The sequence below is a fragment of the Psammomys obesus genome, unplaced genomic scaffold, assembly GCF_907164565.1.
Source record: "Psammomys obesus unplaced genomic scaffold, mPsaObe1.curated_primary_1811, whole genome shotgun sequence".
Classification (NCBI taxonomy): domain Eukaryota; kingdom Metazoa; phylum Chordata; class Mammalia; order Rodentia; family Muridae; genus Psammomys; species Psammomys obesus.
This window is the reverse complement of record NW_026596120.1, coordinates 6,011,841-6,019,915: the sequence shown is the minus strand read 5'-3', so window position 1 is coordinate 6,019,915 and position 8,075 is coordinate 6,011,841. Positions and strand designations below refer to the sequence as shown.

Below are 8,075 nucleotides of genomic sequence, written 5' to 3'. Positions count from 1 at the left end.
AGAAATCCCATGACAGGCTGGGACTCCTGAGGCTTCCAGCCTTGGGGGCTGAGCACGCTACAGGGTTCTCAACCTCCAGAGTGTTTAGATGGCCTCTGCTGATGACCCAGACTGCCCAACAGGTGGTGTGCAAACCAGTCTACTAGGTCCCCTTTATTATACAGATTCATTCTATTGGTTCTGTTCCTCTAGGGAACCCTGGTTACTTCTGACATATGTTTACCGCAGGTCTTTGTTTTAAAACATTTTTAATTAGATGTATTCATTGTACTTTATGGGGGAGTGTTTTACCTGTGTGTATGTCTACACACCATTGGCATGCTCGGTGTCTGTGGAGATCAGAAGAGGGCATCCGATCCCTGGAACTGGAGTTACGGGTGATTGTGAACTAGCAAGTGGGTGCTGGGACTCAAACCTGGTTCCTTTGCCAGAGCAACAAATCCTCTTAACCACTGAGCCATCTCTCCAACCCATGCTCACTATAAACACAGTACGCTTGCACTTACTAAATAAGACATCGCTTCCTTGTGAATTCTTGCTACTGAGACTATTACTTTGGCCACCCCTCCCCCCATTATGTGTTTATTTGAGATAAGGTATCATGCAGCCTTAGGCAGGCCTCGAACTTGCTATGTAGTAGAGACTGGCCTAGAACTCTTGATCTTACAGGCATGACTTTAATTACTTTTAAGTGATTAATCTTTGAATTCTCAGCAGAATAAGTTTATCAAATAAGATCTGAGCTGAGGACTTTGACTTGGAACCTCCCTACCTATTTTTCTTTAATCTCAAGATCTTATTCATTTATTCGTTCATCTATCTATCTATCTATCTATCTATTTATCTATCTATTTATTTCTGAGGCAGGGGTCTCACTATGTAGCTCTGGCTGTCCTAGAACTCACTATGTAGACCAGGCTAGTCTTGAACTCACAGAGAGATCTGTCTACCTCGGCTTCTCCAGTGCTGGGCTTAAAGGTGTACAGCACCGGCTTCTTTCCATGCGACTGAAAATCTTATCTTCGGTGGTGAGATAGTCTGTTGAGCAGACAGCTGTTTTTCTTTCCTCTTTCCCTTCTTTGCACTGGGGATGGGGCCCAGTCTCCTTATGTGGTCCAGGCTGGTCTTCCACTCTAGCTTCCAGGGGGCTGTGGCTTCTCCATTCTGGAGCACAGACCATGCAAGCTCAGCTTTTCTCTGTCCATGGGTCTCTGTGTGTTTGCCTTTTCTTGATTCACTCTCAGTATAGGAGGATGTGGCAATCTGTATGGAAGCGTTTCAGTAGGTGATTCCTGTTAGTACCAGGTAGTATTCCATTATACTGATGCAGCGCATTTATTTTCCATTCACCCGTTAACAGTCCATCCCTTCCAGACTGTGGCTATAGCAAAAAAGAAAAAAAAAAAAAAGGTTCCTGCATTATGATTCAAGTCTTTGTGTGATGTGTTTTAATTTCTCTCAGATAAGAGCTAAGAATGAAATGGCTGGATCATGTTGTACATTCATGCTTAAGTAAATATTTTGTGAGCACACAATTCTTCTCCGTAGAGCTGAGCTCAGACAAAAGCGTTAAGTTTATGGGACTCTCTGGGTTAAGGGATTTTCTAGGCACGGAGAAATCTGTAGCTCACCCCTCTTTGGCTCACTTCCACGTTCATTTGCTCACTCGCATTCCTACCAGCCTGATTGTTATCTGTTCTGTATCAGTTCTGGACTAGGTGCTAAGGGGCACATAGGACCTTAGGTCAAAGGGCAGCCAAGGGGTGGCGTGGTAGCCCGCACAGCTGTGGATTATGCTACCAGAAAAGTCTGCAGGAACTCCTAAAGCTGCCTTCCGTTCGCTTGACTCACACGCTGTCGGGAAAAGATCCCATGTTTGTCTGAGTGTGGGCTTTGGTTATTTACTTTAGATAGGTGTGGCTGCTGAAGAAGGGTTATCCGAATTCTCCGAAAGGGAGAAGGATGGGAGACATTGTTTTACTTTAATAACTGTCTCGTCTTCTGGGTTGTGGTTTTCAAAAGCGGTAAGGCACAACGGGTGGCAGCAGCTTCCCGAGAACAAGCATCAGAAGTGCGCATCACTGAGGAAACGCTGGTGCCAAAGCTGTCGGCCCAAAGCCTCCAGGTGAGCCCAACGCCCCCTTGCTTGAGAGCCACTGTGCTAAACTCGTCCCAGGCTTGCAGAGGGTCCTGATGAGCCGGGTGAAGCGTGCGCAGCCCAGGTGACGCCCCCGCGGTGCCGGTCTAACCCCCTCCTAAGCCTCTTCAGCACCTGAAACGCCACGGTCCGAACCTCTCCCCTGGGTGCAGCAACTAAAACCCGGCCAATGGATTCCCAGAGTGCGGGCGTGGGTGCGGGACGAGCATGCGCAGTGGCGCGAGCGCAGCGGCTAAGAGGCGGGCGGGAGGTGGCCGCAGCGGAGCGGAGCGGACCGGAGGGCGCCGGGATCCCGGGCGGGAGCTGCCGATCGGCCACGGCCGCCGCAGGTACGGGCTGCGGGGCTTGCACGCGGGCCGGGGTCGGGAGGGAAGGCGGCCGTGCAGGAAAGCCAGGCCTGGCTTAGCCGCGCTCGGTGAGCGGCGCCGGGTTCCTCGCCCCAGGCGCCCCCTACACCTGCGGACGCGCTCCTGCCCGGCGGAAGAGCCTTGCGCTCAGGTGTGGAGTCCCGAGCGTAGCTGCTCAAACAAACCACAGCCCAGGAAGCACATCGTGGTACCCTGCCTCTAGGAAGGGAGGCGACTAAGTTTTCGGTTTTAAACTTTGCGTGGCCGTGGACGGGGCTTTGTGATTCCGTTGTTGTTCCTCTTGAGTTGTGTGACCACTCGGTCGATCTGCCTCTGGTGCCTAGGGTCCAAAAGGGACAGAATGAAATTGCATCCGTGTTTGCTGGATTTGGTGCACTTCCTTGGATCCTCTGGGGCCTCCGGGTGCAGCGTTAAGAAATGTCAGTCATCAGGGAAAGTCAAGTGCCAAGAATTTTGTGCAGTTCAGCAAGCTGCATTTTCCAGTGCAGGCTTTACAAATTACAAAACAAAACATAAAAACAAACAAAAACCAATTTTCAATATTATTACCACCCCTTCCCACCCTTCCCATCTTCAATGGGTAATGTCGAAAAGAAGGAAATAAGCCTTCCTGGTTATTTACATTTTCTGGCTTATAGGGACATGCATTTTATCTCAAAGCTGTACCCTGTACGGGACCAACAGTGAGTGAACATTTTTTGGAGGAATGTAAAATCATAACTAGAAATTTGGGATGAATACAGAGACCGATGTTTTGGTCCCACAAAGGTGAAGCAAGGGCGTTTACTCACACCCCACCTCTTGTAATCAACTCCTCTTTAAACTTAATTCATTAGTGAAATTCTATAGGAAAGTGTTAAATTTGTGATGTGGGAGGCACATAATTGTAGTAAGTTTAGGAAACAGATAATTGAAGTTGAGGAAGAAAAAAAAAACTGTAGAAAGAGACTACAGGGGACCCCCTCTCTTCCCCTCATTTCCCAGCCTCGACGAATGTTCTAATGACAGAAATAATACACAGTTGGTCTAGTTTTGTACCGAGGGACCTTTGAGGTCAGCCAGTTCAACTGCTTCAATTTACAAATGAGAAAGCTGAGACCAGGGAGCTTAGATGACTCGCTGTGCCCGCTGTAGCCCCTCTGGTCAAAGCTGGGCCTGGGAACCTGCTTTTCTGATTTCAGGGATCTTTTTACCCGGCCTCTCTGATATTCTTGCTGTGGTTAGCTGGGCAAACTCGCTTTCTCTCCCAGCTTCTCCTGTGCGGTCTGATGGAGGCAGCAAGTCAGTTGTTTATAGCTTGCTCATACTAGGTGCTCACAAAGGCCCCCCACTCAAGCCTCGTGGCTGTGCTGATCTTGAAACCACACCCCGTGCCCCTTCTCACCCTAAGTGCTGGGTTGCCTCCTCCCTGTTTCAGCTCATTGCTCAGTCACAGCCTCCTCTTGGTAGTTTCTCCTGATAGCAGCAGCCTTTGATAGCTCTAGGTCTCTTCCCAACCATAACCCCACTGTATTTTATGACTTCCGCCTGTGCTGCCCTTCTCCCCTTTGGATACAGCTTCCTGAATTATGTTTTAGGACATGCTCTTATTTTCTGACTGGAAAGATGTTAGGTGTGTAAATGCTGGAAAGTGTATGACCTAAAGGCCCCACCCAACACTAACTTCACACTCTTCTCAGCCTCTGTTTGTGGGAGGAGGGACATGTAAAGGGATTTGGTGTGCCTGTTCTGTGATATGACCGAGGTCACCTTAGAGCAGTACAAGAGATCAGACAAAAAGCAAGTTGGCCTTACTTCTGATTCCAGAAATCACAGATTAGTTGGGAGCGCTGAGATGGGGTGAAAACACAAGAGAGGAGGGTATCGAAGGACTTGGATTAACCAAAAATGCGGAGTAGAGAACACAGGTTTAAGAAATGGAAGCTGGGCATGGTGGTGCACACCTGTGATGCCCCCACTCTGGGAGGAAGAGGCAGGTTTCTCTGCGAGTTCGAGCCCAGCCTGGCCTGCAAAGTGAGCTCAGGCCAGCCGCAGAGAAACTACACAGAGAAACCCTGTCTCAAGAAACAGAAAAAAAAAGAAAGAAAGAAAGAAAGAAAGAAAGAAAGAAACGGGAGGCTAGAGAGAAGGGCCAGTGGTTAAGAGCTCTAGCTGCTCTTCCAGAGGACCTGAGTTTGATTCCCAGCAACCACATGGTGGCTCACAACCTATCTGTAACACCAATTCTAGAGGATCCAATGGCCTCTTTTGATCTCCTCTGGCATCCAGCACACACCTGGTGCACAGACATAGGGGCAGTTGAAACACTCATACACATAAAATAAATACATTAAAAAAAATGATGTAAAGGCCACCGCCACGTGTGATATGTCCACCTGTAATCCCAGAACCCAGTAGGGCTGAGGCAGGAGGCTCTCAGCAGTATGAAGTGTATCTGGTCGACATAGTGAGTTTCAAGCCTGTTTTTAAAACAAACAAACAAACAAACAAACAAAAACGAGAAAAAAAATTAGATAAAATAAGAATGGGGTAAAAAAGATTAGGTATGGAGAAGGGAGAGGTATTGAAAATTCCTCTTTTAGGATTGAGGTGTTGGTCGTGGATTTATAATATCTTTTTAAAATCTTGCAAGCACTTCCAGTGGGAATGTTGTCTCTTTTCCTGTGTCTTACAGCTGTGGTTGTCTTACTTCTCATCCCCAAAGAGGAACTCTTTGAAAGACAGCTATCACACTCCATGCTCACCACGACACTGTTCAGATACTCAGCAGTTATTTCATGAATAAATAAATCGTGTTTTGTCACGAGGAAATTGGGTGGTTAGGATGATAAGCTACATGACAGTACTTTGTGTACCCCATGACCTCACTGTACAGAGGAGGAACTCTTTGTGTCATCAGAAGAAATGAGAGACACAGAATCACCAGCCGATTCATAATCAAATGTGAGGTTGTGAGTTGGGGTTGAGGTGTTGGGTGAGGCTGGGGCCTGGGAGTCTGTATGTGTAGAAGTTGAAAAGAGGTCATTGCTAGCTTCAGCTTACTTAAGGCGGAAGAAAAGCAGGTTAGCCCCGGGTCTTTGGACAGCAGGCTCTTCTGGTCTTAGGATCATCTACTGTGCCAGAACCATGCTCTCAGAGAGAGTCATACTGAAGACTGGTGTTTTTGACCCAGCAATATGGGGGCAGGACAAGAGAGAACAAGGACAAACTCTGATCAGACTGTTTCTAGAAAAACAAGGCAGAAGGCATTGATTCCAAACCTAAATCCTAGTTCAAGAACTGTCTGGAATATACTCGTTGACTTGGGAGAGTTGTTGCAAATGGCTGTTTTGCAAATCAGAACACAGTCTTTCTGTTGAGCTTCACACAACACTGAGGAAATTGTTGGGAGGACACATTCTTGGCCCCGGACATTCATGGTATGATTGATCACCTTCATTTTTGACAGGCAGTGATAGCTGTTCTCGGAAAAAATGGCTAGGGAGGGACAAGCCAAATGAGCTTTCGGTGGTTAGCAGCAGATAAATGAAGGTTTTGCCTAGTTAGGAGGTTATCAGGATGAGCAGATGGACCAGTTAGCATGCATGGAGCTCAAGCTTTGATCCCAGCACCCCATAAACTGGGTGTGGGGCTGCAATCCTGTAATCCCAGCACCCAGGAAGTAGAGGCAGAAGGATCACAGAGTTTGAGTTTGAGGCCAGCCTGGTAGAAACCCTACTGGCAGGTGGGGAAGAGAAGCTTTGTAAATGTTTCCCCCTCAAGACAGGGTTTCTCTGTGTAACCCTGGCTGTCCTGGACTCACTCTGTAGACCAAGCTGGCCCTGAAACTCACAGAGATCCACTTAACCTCTGTCTCCTGAGTACTGGGATTAAAGGCATGGGCTACCACTGCCAGGCTAAGAAGCTTTCTAATTTTTAATGAAACCATATTAGGCAAGTGACAAATCATTCGGTCTGTTTGAACTGATGTGCCATGTATTTAAGCATGCCCAAATAGTACATGGTAAAGTAAGATGACTGTATCATGTCGCTTTCTGAAGATAATAGTAATACTATATTAGTGTTTAGTTTCCCAGTGTTTTCTAAACACCAGACAAAATTTAATTCTCTCAAAGCATTCTGTGAGGTAGATGCAACTATTACCTTCATTTTGCATATAAGAAAACAGAGAAGTTTAGAGGGATAAAAATTATCTGTTTGAGGTCACGCAGCCAGCGTGTGACTAAGCTGAGATTTGACCCCAGCACTGCCTGACTTCAGGCCCTGAGAGCTCAAATAATCAAATCTCTATTTGTGGGTACCCTGCTGGGTGCTTAGAATGGCCAAAGGTCGTGGCAAACAATAGTAATGGAACCTTCTGTTACTTATTTTTGTTCTATCTGGTCTTTTATCACTTCTGCTTTGAAGCATTCCTAGAGACAAGAGTCAGTGTTTTTTTTTTTTTTTTTTCTGGATGGAACATTAAAAGAGTTTCTGATTGGCTGTGGGTAGAGCTGTGTGAGTGCAGGGTGAGGGCAATGAGCCGTACAGTGCCCCTGGAGTTACTGGTAAAAGATGCGTCTGTATAAGAACATAGCAACTTTGGGTGACCAGGTTCATAAGGGCTCTTCTTCTCCCTGACGGGATTCTGTTCTTGAAGCTTTACGTGTGGGTCTTAGTTTCATGCCTAAAGGAGTGTGTTCATAAACCCCCAGGGAGAATCAATACATCAAGAGTATCTCCATGCATCCCCCAGATTGAAGGGGCCGGAGAGATGGCTCAGGGGTTCAGAGCACTGGCTGCCCTTCCACAGGACCCTGGTTCCAGTCCCAGCATCCACATGGCTGCTCACACTCCCTGTAACCCCAGTTCCAGGGGACCTAATGCCCTCTTCTGGCCTTCTCTGTCACCAGGCATCATGAGGTGCACAGACATCCATGCATTGAAAAAGGAAGGAAGCAAGCAAGATTGGAGAATGCTGAGTGCTGAGTGTGTAGTAGTTGGGCACACATAGCTCCAGGAAGGTAAAAGGTAATACATAGCTTCTGTGTGAGGCTCAAGCTCTGACCTCATATGATCTGCTAAGTTGTTCATGAGGAAATGTGTTCTCTTCCTCCTGATGAATCACCAGCCCTCTCCCGAGAGCCTCAAAATGGAAGCCAGATTGGAATTTCCCAGAGCTGTTCTGGGTGCTTCCAGGACATTTAATCTGGGCATGAAGAAGGCCCAGGGACACCTGGCCTCCACCCATTCTTGTTTTAACATCCTACAGCTCATCATGTCATATGGTTTGGAATTAGCATTTTACTGTGGGTGTTGATGAAAACCAGAGAAAAGAGAAAGAGGTCTTTATGCTACACCCGTGTTTATTGGTTATAAAATGATTAAGTCAGTTGCTGGGAACTTTGCTACTGTCTAAGGTCACGTGAGATGTAAAGCTGTGTCAGCTTTGGTCTCTATCCAGCTCTCCCGTCTCTATCCCGTCTCTAACCCGTCTCTAGCCCATCTCTAACCCGTCTCTAACCCGTCTCTATCCCGTCTCTATCCCGTCTCTATCCCGTCTCTATCCC

The 8,075-nt window shown here is 47.2% G+C and overlaps 1 protein-coding gene across 3 annotated transcripts in view; it reads left to right on the top strand.

The window, feature by feature from the left end:
• Positions 1 to 1,850: 1,850 nt before the first annotated feature.
• Pls1 (plastin 1) overlaps positions 1,851 to 8,075 on the top strand; it is an 87,712-nt gene continuing 81,487 nt past the window's right edge. The window contains exon 1 of one of the 3 annotated variants that reach the window (XM_055629776.1): positions 1,851 to 2,125. The gene's annotated coding sequence lies outside the window, so the exon portion shown is untranslated. Of the gene's footprint in view, positions 2,126 to 2,390; positions 2,488 to 7,474; positions 7,537 to 8,075 lie in introns of those variants that run through there. The other 2 variants (XM_055629773.1, XM_055629777.1) reach the window with 2 other exon arrangements.